An 18433-nucleotide genomic window follows, 5' to 3' on the forward strand; every position below is an offset into this window, starting at 1 on the left:
GCAGTTAAAACATGGATATATGTGTCTTTTGAACTGGGGGAGAAAGGGGGAAGAAATTTTCAGAACTCTTGAAGCCATACTGGACAGAGATTGTTCTCCTGTCTCATCACTAGGTAGCTATCAGAGGTCCTCACAGCATTGTGTAAATGTCAACATTTGCATATGGTGAGTCTCCAGCACTGCCTTGGTGTGCAGCTGCCTTGGTCTGTACCTGTGAGTGATTGCATGGTGGGATGTATCAGTGCCAGAACAGGGGCCTTGGTGTCTCTGTGCACTCGTGTTTTGGGAAGCTTGCTTTTTTGAGTTAAAACAGGCCGAGCAAGTTAGAAGTCAGAAATAAGTTGTCTAAACGTTGTTGGCAGAACATCTTATCTGAACTGCCATGGAAGAAAAGGGAAGAACTGTCCTACATTCCAGAGAGTGGTGCAGGCATGAAGTTAACTGCAGTCTAAGCATCTTTATAACCATTGGAAGTATGTGCAAATCCCTGTATGGTAAGAATTCTAATAAAGACTGCTCAGGGAAATGGGACAGCAGACAATCATTTCCTCATTTACTGCAGTCTATAAAATGCTTCCATGTCTTTCATGTGCAGAGACATCCTAAATTATACAGTTTTACTGCTTAGCTCACATGGACTTCTGCATTTCTGTACACTGCTGTGTTTCCCTAACCGTCATGGCTGGTGTGTCCTGTCGTCTCCAAGCTTTGTTTCTGTGCATTCACATGGACTGTTGTTTGAACAAAGAGGATTTTAACTGGGAAAGCACTACAGAGTGACGTCTTTTGCAAGATGTGTGTTTTCTCTTTAGGGTGCGGTAATCAAAATACTGCTTATGCGAGTTACATCTTGGAAACCAAAAATGATAGGATAGTCACAGATATGAAAGGTTAATTTTGTTATTGTTTAGCAGCATGGCTTTACCAGGCATTTGCAGCTTTTAAGCATGTGATATATTGCCCAACATGTATAATGATCACTTGCTTTTCATTTCTTTTCTTGTAGGATGACTTTCGGGTTCCTGAATGTGCTGTCAGATGCTGAATTATTGAACTAGGTGAATCTTCTGCATTTATTTCTTATCTTCAGAAAGGCCTAAAAGAGCAGAGGACTGGCATTTGTTACAGTGTTTTAAGGTAAGATCTGACTTGCTAGGGGAAACAGAGAAGATGATGAATATGAAGATATGGTCTCATGGACTGTCCCAGTCCATCTCTGACTCCATAGTAAATCATACTGTTGTGGTTTCTGTACTGTGTGTAACACTGGACCAGACTGTCAGTATTTGCCTCTAAGGATAAAATATCACCTCAGTAAGCTAGAAAATGATGCAGTGAAGAAATAACTTATCTTTCCTTGGATGACCAGTTCTATTTATACATATACCCTTTCATTAGACTGCCTTAAAGCTTTACCTACATATTAATAAAGTTTTGTAGTGAAAAGATTTAGTCTTCTGTCTCCGTGGGATGTTGGCTTGAGACATGTTCTTCACCAACAAAAATACAGGTAAGAAGAACTGAAGACATTAAAAACCAGATGAAACTGTAGAACTATAGCTGACTTAATTGAGCATTCTCCAACTAGAGGTTTTGCACTGTCATTGCTTTCATTAATTTATACAATACCTGTATTTTGCACCTGTCTGTTCAGGTTCCTATCTGTATTTCCGCTCCATGGTAGTGCTGCTCTGCTTTTTGACCAGCTGTGTTGTGCACCCATATGCACAACATAATCTTTTCACTGCAGAGGCATCTGAGTAAGCAGGGGCTGTGCTTAAATTATGCTTGTGGTAAGCCAAGTCCAGGGAACTAATTGCTTCACAAAGGGCCTCTTTGCTACTGAGCCCCTGGGTTCCCTCATGTTTAGCTGTTTTCAGGAGTAATCACTGACTCCTTATTTACTTTAAGGAACTACTGTCTCCCTCTTTGTTGCATGCAATGTGGTGTGCTGTGGGTTTGGGTGACAGATGATTTAGAACTTATCTCTTGAAGGGTAAATATGTGTCTCTGGTCACTGCTTGAGGTAGCTCAATGCAGTTTAAGTGCTGTCTTGTGAAGGCAGACCTCGGGCTAGTTCCTTTTGCACCAGTTCTGGTCTCTCACTCCTACTTTTCTTTAGGAAAGGCACTTATGTCTTTCCTGTTATCAAATAACTGCTAGGTCAAAGCACCCATAACTGCTTCTAGGCCCCATGGCGGGGCTGTATGGAGAAGAAACTCCTTAGAAAAGGCTAAATAAGGAGACTTGCCACTGCGGTGAGGTTTCTTCCAGTTCCTGTGTGGCTGCAGGCCACAGCCATGCCCTGGCTGTGGAGAGCTGTACACACAGCCAAGCACAGCCTTCTGGGCAGAGGGGATGGGGATGTGTTGGATGGCTGTGCTCATCTCTGACCTGACACCCTGTGCAGGGAGGGAACTTCTTTACAGAAGGGGTTGTTAAGCACTGGAATAGGCTCCCCAGGGAGGTGGTTGAGTCACCATCCCTGGATGTGTTTAAAAACCATTTGGATGTGGTGCTCAGGGACATGATTTAGCAGAGGGCTGTGAGAGTTAGGGTGGTATGGTTAAGCTGTGGTTGGACTTGACCTTTAAAGTCTTTTCCAAACTGAATGACTCTGTGATTCTATTTGGTATGAGTAGCTGCAGCTTTGATTGCTGGGGGGGACATGTGGGAGGGTATATGAGGTGCAGAGTGGGAAAGGAAGAAATTTTAAGAAGGTATGCAGACCAAAGAAGAGTGTGAGTGCAGAAAGGCTGGAAAAATTGTGCCAGCTGTCACAGAGCCAAAGTAGCAGTGACTACCTGGCTCCTTCTTGGGACTGATGGGATGCAACATCATGGCTAAGGGGCAGACTCCTCCAGTTTCAGCTCTTGTCACAGGGCTGTGACAGCGGAGTGTTCATCTCAGGTTCACACAGGTGCTCTGCTGCTCTGACATACTAGCATGGCTGCTGTAATGCTGGATCTGTGAATTGTAAGTTAGCATCCCCCTTACAGAGTGCTTAATGATGGCATTTGGTGCTTCTCTGAAGTGTGCTGAATTCCATGATAGTGTGTGGTAATGGGGGGAGAAACAGCAGGCTTCATAAAATTAACTTTTATAAAGCCAAAGTTACATCACTGGGATTGTCTGGGATTTTTTAATGCCAGGGCTTGCAGCCTTCATTTAAACCAGTATTTTCTTTCACTCCAGTCTCCTCAGACTTCAGATTAACAATTTTGTTTTTCACAGCAGGACCTCGATCTACTAAACCTTGTGGTTTCTTTTCCTGGCAGATTTAACTAAAAATACTAGCAGCTACATTCCTTAGTGTAGGTTTTTACATTTCAACTTGTTCATGGGGAAGACAGACTTAATAACAAATCTTGGTACAGCATAATCCAGGATAGTTTCTGCCTGCAGACATTGTGCTTTCACAGGGGTACAGTATAGGAGCAACTTCAGCAAACATGGAGTTATTTGTTGCTGTGGCACAGGTTGTATTGAAGCTTAGTCAAACCTGATTCCCTGCTTCCAGAGTTTTTTGATCTCACTGGAGCAGTTAAGTCACTTTCACAATGATTGAAGCTCTGGTTATCTACAGAGGTTTATGAGTTTTGACAAAGCATAACTATTGTAGGCGAAGTTCGATTTTGTTACATAACACTGCAGACCTGCATTAGAAAACTCAGTTTTGCAAATCCAGCTGTCATTGATCAGCTGTCTTCCTCTTCATGCCCACAAATTCAGTGACATCTCTTATTTGGCCAGACATATCCACATGATTAGCTGGTAAGAGATGTGACGCAAGTACTGTCCCTTACATCCCTCCTGCTCATAGCTTTGACTGTGCTCAGTGTGCTACAAACCAGTCACACAGCCCAGCTCTGCTGTATTACTCTCTTCACCCTCCCATACACAGTCTTCCAGGCAGGGACATTCTTATCACACCAACTACCTGGAGAGACATGTGGGCTCCTGTCTGAAGTGGATCATTGCTTGTATGAAGATCATCCCAAATATCCTTGCTGATGTTTCTGGAGAGATGATGGGTAGCAGAAACTGCTGCAGAAGCTTGCAGTGTGACCCAAACCCGCCTCCTGGTGAAGCTGCCATCCATGCTGTGCACCTGGACTAGGCACTGGAAGCCAAAATAAAGTGATTCTTTGAGGTTTCTTGGTGACCGCAGTAGCAGAGCCTGTGCGGAACCTGTATGCACAGACTTGGTGGCAGCATCTTTTTGCTGCTGTTGTCCAGCTCTTGTGTTCAGAGTGCTTTCATGCTCATGTTTCAGATATGCAGTGTAATTCAGTTACGTGCTGAGACTGCTATGGCATGAAGACAGGACTGACCGAACATAACTGGGTTGTGCTCTACCATTTTTGGTTTAAAGATGCCTGCTGAGGAACCCCACTTCCAGCTTGTCTACTGCTGCTGTAAATGTAATGAGGAAATATCGGTGTGATAACAAGTTCTTTATGCTGATGAAAGCCCTGCCTGTGCTTTTCTGATTTATGATATGTGAAGGATTAAAAAAAAAAAAATTGTTAATCTTTAGGGCTACCTAAATGTAAACAGAACCATCTTTTTTCCTTAGCTCTTTTGTTATCAGGACTTGAGCAGTTCAGTCCCTGCCTTATGATTTCTAGAGACTGGTAATCAATTTCCAGTACTGAAAATAAATTCTTCTCTTGCTTCAGGTTTTAGTTTAAATAAATCCAAGGTTTTGAGTTGTCGCATGTATATAACCTTTTAAGCTCTTTATATGTAAGGCATAAGAGCAACTGATCTCGCCTTCTGCTAAATGTACTTTTACTTTTCTAAAGGAGATGCTTTGTCCACTGAGAGCTGTGGCTCAGCATGCTAATAAAACTCACTTTATGCCTTTAAAATGTTTATTCAGAGTGGCCTGGCTAGCTTACAGTAGCTGTGTGGGTGGACTGTCCTTGAATTTTGTAGACTTAATTTAGTACTACACAATACCTAGTTATGGAAAACAGCTATAAATTGTCTGTGTGCAGCCATGCATTATTGATAAAGGGTAGAATGAGCTCCACAATTCCTTTACTTGATGTTGTTAGTGCAACAGCTGGTTGATTTAGGATTATTTTTTCTTCCCCATTGGCTGCAAAATGTCTCTGAATTTGCTCTTGGATCTTGATTTGTGTGGGTGGGAAGTTTGCTTTTTCTCCAATGCAAGTAAATACAATAGAAATGTATCCACAGAGAAGAAACAAGCTCAGTGCTTGTTTCCAGTGCCAGGAAGACGGTAAGTCTGACTGTATGCAGAGGATAGAACTTAAAATTGTCACAGTACTCAGAAGCGCTCAAGGTGTTACAGTAAATTTCAAAATAAATAAATCCTTTAATATATGTGATTTGACACATGCTTGGAGAAAATGCTTTACCATGAGTCAGGTGTGCTGTGTAATTCCAGTGTTCCTTCTGAGTTTATGAAAAATCTCAACAGTCTTAAATTTCACAATTTATTTTTCCCTTTGACATCTAAGATTAGTAGAGTGTCTTCAGAACTTGATTTACATATAAAGCAGTGCTATAAACTGAATGGTTCTTTCCCTGTAGTTGAACAAACATACAATGAGCTGCTCAACAGACTGGAATCTAATGAGTAAATAAAGTAGTGTTAAAATAAATAAAAAAGGAACTTGTTGGTAAATCTATCGAAGTCTGTCTTTCCAGCAAATAACTCTGAAGCTTCTTATGCTATAATTTCTGGAATGATAGCTTATCACAGACTATTATTATTCCTGTATCACAGTAGGAATGTACAATTTGTGGCAAACAAATACTGAGTTTGCGTAGTGACTTATTTTGCTCTTTCTGTCTGAATACTTCAGTATTCTTCAGTAGAATAATATATATTCTTCAATAGAAGCATTCAAAACCTCTGTGTACATTTTTTTTTTTTTCCTTATGCAATGTTAAGGTAGCAAAGCACGAATGTACATGATCTTCAGAAGTTGTACGGATGTTTATAGTGCTTTATTCTGTGGGGAACTGCTATGTATTGGTTTAGCTTTCTCTATTTTTACAGCCTTGAAAGATGAGAAGTTTTAAATAAGGAAGTAATTGGGCTGGTTGCGTGGTTTCAAAACGGAGGCAGGAAAAATTAATGGAGAGAAGGCCTAACATGATTTAGAGAGTCCTGCTAAGGATTTACATTAAGAAAACTCGTTCTTAAAGTTTATTTTCTGATGGAAATTGTGGGGTAAATCAAATGCAAGTGATTAAAATGCAGAATTCTTACTGACTTTGTAAATCTAACTCCTTCAGTAATAATACAGTCATTTATCTTAAGGAGGGCATGAGGCTGTGAGGATTTAAACAAAAGCATCAGCAACTTGGTGTAGATAGTTTTGGTGACAAAGATAATGAATTTTGTGGCTTGTTTAGAAGGCTGTTGTGGAAAGGGAATAGGTTTTCCAGAGATCATCTGATTGAATCCATTTATTGCATCCTGTGGATGAAACATCTGTAACTCAGGCACAGTGTTGGCAACTAAAAATTCTGTACTGGTAGAAAATTGATTTGATTGTACAGAAAATACAAGCAATTGGACGCTTGCATACTTCTAAAACACTTCTTGATTATTTTTTTTTTTTTATGTATCATTGCTAGTTCCTTTTCAGCTGCATCAAAATACAGGATACTGACTTTTTTATGTCTAGGACAGGAATTGAATACACTTTTTTTTGTTTGTTTTTTGTTTTTTGAAAGACACTCAAAGTACTGCTTTTAAAAGCATGGGGTAGAAGGTGTTGCATCCATCCCTACCCAGATGTAGCACCAAGTGCTCTGTCTGTGACAAGTTGCTGCACGCTCTAATACGAGGGGGGAAGCACCTGCTCTTTCCATTCTCCTTTCACTTGGTACAAAAAGATGCATAAAACTAGTTTGGGTGGGACAAATTTCAGCAGTCTCTTTCTGGCTTGATTAGCACTGCAAAACCTGTCCTGGTTGCAATGCAGCCGCCTTGTGCACTGGTTGCCTCCCTGTTTTAAGCCTGCAGCGTGGCAGTTTGTTGCCGCACCACCACATGAAGCCCTGGGTGGGATTGGTGTTTTTGCAGGGAGCAGCTCAGTTCTTGTCTGCAGTCCAAGCTCTTCCAGCCAGGTGATAGGGTATCTTGTGTCTCACAGGTACACTTGCAGAAGCTGTTCTTTTTCTTTACATGTTGCATTCCTCTCTACCAAATTTGCAGGATAATTAATTGTCTGCTTATTTTATGGGATTATTATGACAGTAATGCTGTTACCTGCTGAGAAGACTCCTGCAGTGATATAAACTGATTCTTAGTAAGAACCTTCAGTAAAAATATAGCCTGAACTACATTTCAGCTGTGAGAGCAGTGAATTTTCTGCAGAACATGCTGTAAGTGGAGCTACATCCTTGCCCAGTGACCTTATAACTAACCTTGCTTTGTCCTTCTGGAAGCTACATTTGTGCACTGAAGTTGGTGAACCCTTTCCTTTTGTGGAGAGCAAAGTAGTTTGCAGCCCTCTTCTCCCTACTGACTGGAGACTCACCAGTATGCCTAGGAGCATTACCCATCTGCTAGGTAGTACATACAGCCTCTGGGCGCTCTGCTGTTCTCTACCTCCTCTTTCCTCACCTTTCCTCCTCTTCGTGCTACTTTTAATGAGGTGTGCTAGAATGGTTGCACAATTTTTCCCAGTGTGCATTAATACAAACATGGCTAAGCTGTATGTGGTATAAACAAACGTGGTTAGAAGTAGCAGGAAAAGTGCTGTGTGGATAGAAATTGAGCTGTGTTGTTGGAGAGAATGGCTGCGCCTCCAACTAATTACAAAATAACTGAATAAGCAGTTATGAGTTGCCTCACTGCAAATTAAGTATCTGAAGCATGATCTATTTTTTTTAGTTGCTGCAGTTTGCTTTCAAATGGAAGATAAGTTCTGGATCTAGCATAATCCTCAGATGTTCTTCAAGGTTTCTTATTTATCTTATTTCCAGTTTAATCCAGGATATTTTATGCACCTGGAATATTGTGCTCTCAGTGCAGACTTTTATTTATGTTGCTCTGTTTATACTGTGTTTTTTGATAGGTTTCTGTAGTACCTGTACAAGAAAGGCAGTGCTGGAATGTAAAGCTAAATACAGAATAGATTTTTGAGGCTGGAAAAATCCCATGTTAAGGGAACATCAGTTATGATAGTGCTTAGTGTGTTGTGAAGGAAGTTTTTCTCCGATAATTTTGAAATAAATGGCTCCACATAAATTGTACTTACATGGGCTCCTGAGATGGAAATGAGATTTTCTCTGGAGTGAAATCGAAAGTGACTTTAAGTGAGCTGTGTTCCAGCTTTCGCTGCCTGCCTTACATGCTTTGCCTGTTTTCTGGAATCTTTTGCTGCCCTGCTGCCATGCAGCTGATGATGGACCTCAGTAGAGATGAATCAGCAGTGGTAAAACATGTTTTCCTTGATAATGAAGGCTGCACAGGGAACCAGATGCATGCTGTTGCTTCGCAAATGTCTGTGTGGAAGTCCAGATGTTAACGATGTCACATGCATGCCAGAAAGATCTAAACACAGGGACTTACGAGTTGTCACAGCAGAGTGCAGCCGAGTCACCAACTCGAGGCTCTGGCTGTGTTCTCCAGTAGCTTCTTCCTCTGTGGTGTGTGTTGCTCTGCTGGTTCCTCCTGGAGGACTGAGGAGGGCAACATCTGCACAACAGTGTGCAAAAGGCTCAGTATTAGGAGTGACTAATAGCCATTAGGCTTATAACATTCTCCAAAACCTCTGGGTTAATTCTCTGGAAAGTGAGTAGGTAATGCTGTCTTTCTGACTTTCTTTTTTTCCCAAACTAATTTTCAAGCTACTGAACACCTTCAAAAGAGTGGGTGGAAAGTATATTTTCAGAGATGCTGGAATCTGGCCATGACTCCCAAAGGGAGAAACAGTTCTCATGCCAAATGCAGAAGGGTGGCAAGACATCTCATTTTAAATCTGCCTTTGGGGAAGGATGGATTATTGCACGTTCTGGCCAAATTAAAAATTGTAGAAAGGAGGGGAAGGTGTTTTCTGGCAGCTTACTGCTCACTGGTGAGTAATGCTGGTATCTCAACTTGTTTCTGTCACATCACTTCATGTTAACTGCTCTCTTCATTTTGTTCTGAATTCTTTAGTATAAAATTAAGTACCAGCTTCCCTCTGTTTTAAGAGGGGGAGAAAATGATGTATTTCAAGAAGGTTCTTGGCACTTTAAAGAGAAATGGAGAAAGCAGGAGAGTGCCTTTCAAACTTGTAATAATTAATGGAATTTCTAGTCAGGGAGGAGTTTGGCTTGTTTGATGTAACTTGGCAGCAGAAGTATGCATCTCATTTTCTACGTGTGTATTTACTTAACTTTCAGCTGTGCATTAAATGTGCCTATAAAATAGCTTTTAGTCATGGCCGAGATCAGATTAAGCAAGTAAGTGTGGATTTAAATGTATAATAGTGTAGCTAGGTTAAGGCTGGCTAAATGGGATTGGTTTTTAATTGAAAACGTGCAGGTATAAGGATCAGTCACTTCAAGGTGAATCTCTCTTTGGACAGCATAGCAACATTTATGTTGAAAAGGGGAGATTGCTGAGAGGTTGTGTCCTTTGCAAGGTATCTGAAACAAATTATGATCTGCCAGTGGTTGCTCAGTAATTGGATGGTATTGGAAATAAGCTTTCTCTTTTGATAGTTATGAAAATGAAGCGTTCAGGAGTTCAAGGAATCTTGATGGCAAAAACAGTCTCACAAACTAAAGAACACGGGATGTGCATAAGCAATGAACTGTAGTCTGAACAAATTGAGAGAGGAAACATTTTCTTCTGCTGGTTCACTCCTCAGACTTACGCACCTCTTTTGCATTAGGTTTGCCCCCAAGAAGAGTACCTAACCCTACTCATGAGAGTCCAACGTTGGCTGTGACGTTAACCTGTCTCACGGAGCTTTTTTTCAATGCAAGTGGAATAATTCTGTGGAGATCTGTACATTTGCTTTAGAGATGGGCAGTTGTTCTTAATTTTAGGATTGCTAGTATACGCATGCTGTAAAGCTCAGATTTTGAAAGGAATATCATAAGTTCTAGTTGAGCTTTGGAGGCTGACTTTCATGCTTCTTCTGTAGGTGATTGAGGGTTGCCTCACTGTATGACAATATTTTTTCTTCTTGGGTTGGCATGTCTGAAAGGCTCATTGAGAGTACTGGTACAGATAATTTGCACAAATCAGATAAACCGACTAACAGTAGTTGTATTACAGAGAACTCTGAACCGTAAGCTCCAGATGCATGTACTCTCCATATGAACAATAAATACTCAGGAGGACCACATAAAAAGAGAATCTTGAGACCTTGCATAAAGAGGAGTATTGAATAAAGGCTACGTAGTGGATAACTTTTATGAATTACTAGCAGTGGAGAGGACACATCCTTGGACAGGAATGGCTGTCTTTTGATCAGTCTAGGGAGGAATTTACTGGAAAAAGTTGCCAAATTATGGAAGGCATTTAATTTGTTATAGTTTTTAAATCCAAAATATAAGCTATGGGAGTTTCTCTGTAGTAATAATGTGGTTAAAATAGTTTATGTAGGGAATGTGTTGATACACAGGTAACCTGTATAGCCTACAGCTGTTTTTGTTTCTGTAAACTTCAATAAATACAATGGTTGGACTGGAGAAATGAATAATGGTGGAAAAAAAAAAAAGAGCTGCACTGAGAATACAAGAAATATGCATTAGATGTTGTTGGTTTGTTGAGGCTCTTGCTGCCTCATAAGAGAATTTACATTTTTATATATTGAAAAAACAACTTTGCTTTTTTCCCACTCCTTATTTGTTTCGTATTTTCTGTGGGTTTTTGTTTTTGTTTTTGTTTTTTTTGTCTTCCTTGTATTTTCTCCACTGGATGCTTTGGAGAGACCTTTTAATTCAATAACTCTATTCTATCCACAGGTATTACCGCAGTGTCTCTTCTTTTTCCTGTGCTCCCTTTGGAGCAGAAAGAAGTGATGTCCATGAAGTGGATTAACAATTCAGTGAACTGTGCTACTACCACAGCACTCTTAACATACCACATCACAGAGCAGATGTGAAGAAGGCTTTTGAGGAATCTCCTGTCATGAGCAGTCAGCAACAGCTTTGCTGCACTGATGACACATGGGGTTTGCTGGCTAGCTTTGGTTAGGGTGCTGGTAGGACGAGGCTGTGTGTCCCAGGACTAGCCTTGGGGTTGGCAGTGGGTGCTGGGTGATAGTGCTGTGGCAGATGGCTCCTTCTGGGCTTCTCTTTGTTCATGAGCGCATCCATGGTGTCCTGTCACACCAACAGCACCATAGTTACAGGGTTATAAAACACGAATCTTTCTTCAGAGTGAGGTTTAAAAACAAAAAGAGGGCCATTATGCGAGTGCTGTGCTGCAGGCTCTTCTGTAGCAAGGAGCAGCACAGTGCGGGCCTGTGCTTGGTGTGACAACGGTGGCACAGATTAACTGCCTCCTTTGTTAGCCAGTGGCACCTGTGAAAGTAGGTCTCCTGTGCAACGCACCACTCACAGGCAGTAGTGAAGGCTGTCTGGGCAGGGGGGAGAGGAACGGACTGTGGCTGGAAGATGTAGGCCGAGCGCTGTGGTAGCAGCAGCAGTCACAAAGGAGGCACCGCAGTCTTGTTTTCTTGGCTGGCACCATGCTTTTGCCTTTGCATGGCAAGCTACAAGGGGAACAGATCTAGCTGTGGGACTGTGAACTTCTAGCTGGTGGAGTTTCCGCGGCTAGGAGATGGGGAATTGTCATGGCAGGGCAGTAGGAGTTCAGATGGGAGCTGTGCTAAGTGCAACACGCTGCAGCAGAGACCAACCTGCCAGAACAAAACTGTGCTGTGGTAAACAAATCAGATGAGCAAGACTTAGCCAGAGCCTATGTAAGGAACAGGACAGAACTGTGTGGTAATAGCAGTTCATTTTAATTGTTTTGTTTTGATACTCACTGTTTCGTTCTTTGCACGGGGAAGTGTTGCATCTGAGGTTTCAGTGTACAGCTGCAGAAGCAATTTTAATTCTTAGGCAGTGGAGAATGAAATTATACTGGTAATTGTAGGAGATAGTAGCTGTTCATGCAAAAGTCAGTCCATCAGCATATTCTGTTAGAGAGAGGCATGTCCAAGGTCCTGCTTGTTCATCTGAAGTAAGTGACAAAAGCTGTTTCTGACTGCTGTTCATCTTGGGTACCTGTGACCTCTTCATGACACAGCAGAAGTTAGGATCCCTGCAGGAAGCTCTTCGAGCACTTCTGGTGTACGCAGGGTACGGATGGAGCAGTCCTTATAAGTAAATATCTAAAAGCATTGCCTCCTATGTTATGATGTTGGCTCACCACAACAGAGGCAAATGGTGGTATGGCATAGAGGCTGAGCCTTCTCAGCAGTGTTCCATTACATGTTGCTGCTGTGTGGCAGATGGCAGCAGAGGGACACTGACAAATTGGTGTCTGACAGGGAAGTGTGAATCAAGCAAAGGTGTGTTGTTGAATTCTTCCATGCAGAAAAAAATAGCACCCACTGACATTCATCAAATCTGAATTCTATGGATACCAAACAGTGAATGTGAGCACAGTGAGGAGGTGAGTGGTGTGTTTCAGCGGTGGCAGTGGCAATGTGAAAGACAAGCCATGTTCCAAATGACTATACACAGCTGTCACACTGCAAAATGAAGAGCGTTTTGATCAGCTCATCTGCATGAATTGGCTAGTGGTGTTGACTACACAGAGAAAGAGTGTTTTGCAGCTGAGATCTTGCTCTATTAAATAGTGCTATTGTGTGCTTTGTACCTGCTGAACTTACCGTGGAAATAAATAGGAGGTATTACTTCAGCGGTGACCTATAGACTTGAAATCTTTTTTTTTGTTCTTTTTTTGAGAAGGAAGGTGTTCTTTTCTTTACTATAGCATTGTTCATATAAAAGTGTGCTTGTTTGAAAAGGGAAGTCAGCTTTTTGATGGCAAATTACCACTGTGCTTTTGTAACTTAAACTGAGTTTCTTTTCTGAAGTGGCAAATTACTGTGCAGATCAGGAGGAGGAGATTTTTGCAGTCCGGTTCCCAAAGTCACATGCAGCTCTGCAGGAGAAAACCATTGTTATATTCACTATTCACAGAAATCTGTTCCAAGGATAGGACTTGTGCTCAGTGGATGTAGCCTGCAGTGCCCATTACGTGGCTCTGTTATGGTGCACATGCTTTCAATTGTGTGCAGGCTAACATTAAAAGGCATTAGTTGTATTTGTGTCCGGTCACACAAATGAGAACACAAGAGGTCAGAACTTCAGACTTCATCAAACACCAGCAGGTTTTTCTGGCTGTTGAACAGCTCTGCAGTACTTCCCTGTATCATTCTTCGTCTGTTGTTTACAAACTGTTTTCTGTTAATCTCTACAACTGAGATTGTAAGATATCCAGAAAATAGCACTACTGTCTGTTATGGAGGCACTGAAAGATGAGTATGTTTTTCCATTACGAAAACTGTCCTTTTCATAAGAAGCTGAAAAGGTAGTGAAAGCACTAGAAAGGATTACAAAACCTATCTAAGTGGAGCAAGTCTGCTTTAAAACTCAGTGCTTGCTCTATAAATTGAAATCTGGTATGGAAATGAGGCAGCCCCACTGAAAGTAGCAGCGAATACATGTGCTTCTCAGTCTGTGGGCACAGTGGAGTAATCTATCCTGTCCCAATCCATGAGCAACTCTGAACAGTGATTACAATTCAAATATCTGATAATAATTAGGTGGACTATTATATGCTTTGTCTGTCCTGACTAGGCTAACTGTCCTCCCTGCAGAGGGAATGCTGCTGGATGTGTGCACTGCCACTGGTACTGCTCTGAAGGTTTGGGGGTTGGACTCGGTGATCTCTGGAGGTCCCTTCCAAGCCCTACAATTCTGTGATTCTGTCATTCTGTGACTGAAAGGAACAAGATTAAAGCTGTGCATGGTATTCCTCCCCAGCCTTACCCCTCGGACAGCAGTAAAACGTAGCTTTGGGCATTATTTGCAAGCGTTATGGATCCCTCCTTCAAATTAGATTTTTGTGGGTGCCCACAGAAAACATTGGCTTGCTTTGGCCATGTATTACATGAGACAAAGTTCCACTTCCTGGAGGAATGAAAGGAGGAGCAGCACAATGTCCTCTCAGGAGCTAGAGAGTATAAGGAGGGCTAGATGGCAGATCTGGCAGTTTACTTTGCCTAACAATGCTCTTGCCTGTGCGCAGATCACACTTAATAGAAGTCTTGGAGGAAACTGGAACTTGTCTCTTTGGCCACTTCTATCGAATGTCATTCCCAAGGAAAGTTGTACTGCTGGATTAGGTTTCTGTAAGGGAGGAGATAAGCTCCAGAGAATCTGAGATCTCGAGAACCTTCTATTGGTAGCAAAGCAGAGATAAGCTACAAAGAATAGTGCTATTTCTTGTGGCTTTGGTGCCTTCGTGGCCTCACAGACAGTATGTAGATAACTTTCTTATTTCAGTGGACATAAATTTTTTTACTGGCTCAGATATGTGTGATTCCCCTTGTGTCTTTAGCAACAGTACATGCAGGTTCACGATATTTAATACTGATGGAATGCTATAATTTTTGAAGGGCAGTTTGTGTACTTGATCCTTACTTGATACTCTGGATGTGCAGTAAGTTTGCTGCATAGCTTCAATCGTTGCAGACTAGCAGCTGACAACTATTTCACTGGACAAAAGGGTTTGGGGTTTTTTTTGTTATGAAAGTGTTATCTCAACTGTGTTGTGGTTTATGCTTGAGAGTATTTTCATAATTTTTTGTTATAAGCCTATCACCAGGTGTGTATGTATATAATGTATGAAAAAAAAAAAAAAACAGAAAACCTTAGGCACACAGTCATTATGGGAAAATTAGTCTAAACTCTGTCTACACAGGAAAGATAATTTGGCTGCTGTATTGTGCTTGGCTGGGTTGAAAGTCTTTTGTTGTTGTTAACACTGTGTTTACTGCAGACTTTATTTTTGAAGAGGATTACGAGATGTTCTAAGTTTTAGAGAACAGCAAGAACAGAAATAGAACTCCTTGTACCTGAATTTTTCTGTCAGTCTTTGCATATATTTGTATCCAAGTCTTCAGTAGCAAGGTTAAAAGTTTCATCTTAGAGTTGGCTCTTCCTGTATGTTGGTGTCTTGATGAATTCCATTGGTCTCTCTGCTGTCTCCTGGTATTTACACATAAAAAGCACAAGCATCTCCCAAAATAATAATAGTAAGTTTTCTAACTAAGCTGCAGGGTGTCAGAAGATTGGCTTGCTTCATGGATGAAAGCTTTAAAGGCAGAGATTTATGATGGGAAGGATCCCAGGGTTTCTGGGCCTTCTATATCCACGCTGCCAGAAACGTTCTTGCTGGAGCAGGGAGCAGGCAGACCTTGGCACTCATTTGTGGGCTGTTGATGCCTACAGTCTGGAAATACAAGAAAGACAGTGGTAAACACCTCTGCCAGGGAGCACCCAAGTGGGCTGCATCCCAGCCTGCTTCTGCAGTCATCCCTATAGGACCACTACACTCCTCCTACCTTCTTGGTCTGTAGGAAAGATGGCCACATCATGCTTTCACAATATTCTTCCTAATTCCTGGTGCCTCCCATGAGTTGTGGCTCAGCAGTATCCACTCAGTGCAGTGTTAGCCTGGGGTGCTCTACACCCTGCTGCCACCTTCCTTCACCCTCCCAGCAATGTCTGCTTTGCAGGATCAAGTGTCCCTTGGTCATTGTTCTCAGAATGTGCTGAGTAAGTCCAGGGAGGAGTTGCAATCCCTCAGAAACGTACTGCATGTGGACTGGTCTTTAACAGGGGGGTTGCACTTGATCTCTTGAGGTCCCTGTGATCAGCTGGTCAGGCAAAGCTTCCAGAGTTCAGGGCCCTGTGGAAGCGCGGTTGCTCTTAACCGGCCTGTTTTGAGCTGTAAAAGGTAATAATAATTACATGTGGTGCTAGTACTGCACAAAATTACTTCTATACAAATAATTTTCCTTTGATATCAGTGCCATTTGTGAGTGAATTAGTCTAAACAGTAGGATGTGACTCATTCTGCTAGCTTTGCTGTCTCATGGCATGAAAGCCACAAGGGGCAAACTGGGCTGAAGGGTGAATACAGGTGGGTTTCATAAGTTTGTGCAGTAAGTATAGTTACTGGATCTGGGTATTGCCCTGTGGCATTTGTGGTGGGGACACAACTAATGTCTGAGAGGCAGTGCTGCATTTCCGAGTCTTGCTGTTTGATGCCCTCTGCATGCCAAGCTGCTGAATAGCTGGTCTGAAACCAGCGGCCTGACTGTGGGCTGCTTCAAGCCATGGCCAGAAAAGTGCAGCCCTACATCCCCAGAGAGCTGTGGATTGGCTTTATGTGACAGCTGATCAGAGGACTGCAGCACTGTCCTGACCATAGGGAACAGGTAGCTTGCAGGTGATATAGGCAGAAGAAATGTGTTAAAGGCTTTGCTTTTTAAAATCTTAGAATATTCTGTGCAGGAAAATGTTGCTCTAGAGACTTGGATTTCCCATAGGGCTCTACCCATCCCAGTCCAAAAGTCCTGGCTCATGCAGTAGGTAGTTCAACAGGAAAAAAAGAAAAAAAACAACCCAAAACACTGTATGGAGAAATGATCAAGGTACATTACTTAGTGAGAAAGAAAAGCCAGGAAGTGAAAAAAGAAAGCTTTGGATGTTCCCAACAGTCTCTGTAACAGCTGTGACATGAGCAGGAACTGCAGTTGGCAGCAAATGCCTCTGTTTTTCTCAAGAATAATGTGTTAGGACTGAGCTATCAGGTAATATCTCTGTAAATCTGCCCTGAAGGATGTTCTCTCTGTTCAACAGGATGGCCTTCTTTGCAAACACTTTTTCATAACATACTGTGTACATAAATCATGCTAATTAGAAAGATGTGCAGATTTTCCTGTCATCTGTCTGAGAAGAACAAATATTCTATACAACATCCTGTGGGTGCAGAAAAGGCCTTTATTTACTAGTCAGTGGTACTCTCTGTGCTGAGCTTCTCTCAAAAAACGTAACTTTGAATAGGTGAAATACCCTATTCGGACATGAACAATCTCCTGCCCCGCAAGACAAGTTCCATCTGTGGGCGCTCTCATACAACCTGACAGAGCTAGTCAAGTATTTCCATGTCTTTGAAATCGAGTTAGCAATTCTGGATAAGTTTTGGCATGTGTCTGCGGAGACAGGATAAAAAAAACTGTGCCTCCTTTGAAATGTAGTTGCAAATGATATGGAAATGCTGCGCTCGTTTAAAAACAAAAAAAAAAATCTAGCTGTCTGGGAAGTCCTGAGAAATAGTCTCTTCACACCATTCTTAGCTTCTTTCCAGACCTGTAAAGTTAAGCATTTGGCCATAAAAAGATGAATACTGAAAAATAATACAGTAACTTTAATCCATTTTTGCTAATGCTGGTAGTGGAAGAAATGAACCAGGGTGGTGGTTTGTGTCTGTGATGCCATACTTGCTCCATAGAGTTCAGTCTTGTCTGGCAGGGACCAGAGTGCCCAGGGCACGCAGGAACAGGGGCAGGCACATTTTGCATTCCCACTGTGGATTCCAGCCTCCAGCAATTTGTGGTCTGGAGCTTACTCAAGCCATAGAAAATTGGTGGTTTTATTTTTTTTTCTTTTCCAGTAGCCCTTGGTGTACAAATACATTGTGTTTTTCCTTCTATCCAGCTTTTAAGTAGACGTGGGCTTTTTGTCATGCTCAACAGCTTGTAGCAAGGGCATCCGTAAGTTTATCTATGTTGTGTGAATGTGCCTCACTTGCACTTTTCTTCATCCTGCTTGAACGTCCCCACATTTAGAAATGTGGAAACACTGATTCCCAGTTCATCTTTTCCAAAGATTTATTATCCCTTTCCATTAAAGGAATTTTCAATTTTCTTTCATATAAATCAGTTAAGTTTCAAAGTATATTTTAAAAGTCTATATTCATACTGAAAATAAAACGTCTGAAGTTCTGTATAGTGAATACCAGCTCTTCCCATTCTTCCATCTCTCTCCCAGCTAAGTACTGGCAAAAATACCTGGTTATCTTTGCTGTTGCCAGAGGCTTCTTGTTAAACTGGTAAAAACATGATCAAGAAATACATTTTTTTATTCCATTTTGAGAGTTTCTAGCCCTGAAAAAGAAAGAGGAGAGCAAGAATCAGGGAGATCCTGTTCTGTTTGTGCCTGCATTAGCAGAAAGGCTGGGGATTTTACATATTTAACAAAGAGTTGTTTTTCTTTTCATAGCGCTTGGTAAGTGTGAGAGAGGAGGAAACGTTACTGTCTGCCAGGAAATTGCTGTCCCTCCTTGCTGCTCAGGTTTGGTCTCTTAATTGCTATGGTATCATCAGTGTCACCACTCATCAGCTCTGCCTTC

General features: G+C 41.7%; 1 protein-coding gene across 4 annotated transcripts in view; it reads left to right on the forward strand.

Annotated features, from left to right (window-relative positions):
- Window positions 1-18433, forward strand: part of KANK1 (KN motif and ankyrin repeat domains 1) — a 116220-nt gene that overhangs the window by 27900 nt on the left and 69887 nt on the right. For all 4 annotated transcript variants that reach the window (XM_048930543.1, XM_048930545.1, XM_048930542.1 and 1 more), the window contains exon 2: window positions 1007-1137. The gene's annotated coding sequence lies outside the window, so the exon portion shown is untranslated. The remainder of the gene's footprint in view (window positions 1-1006; window positions 1138-18433) is intronic.

This window comes from Lagopus muta, chromosome Z (assembly GCF_023343835.1).
Source record: "Lagopus muta isolate bLagMut1 chromosome Z, bLagMut1 primary, whole genome shotgun sequence".
Classification (NCBI taxonomy): Eukaryota; Metazoa; Chordata; class Aves; order Galliformes; family Phasianidae; genus Lagopus; species Lagopus muta.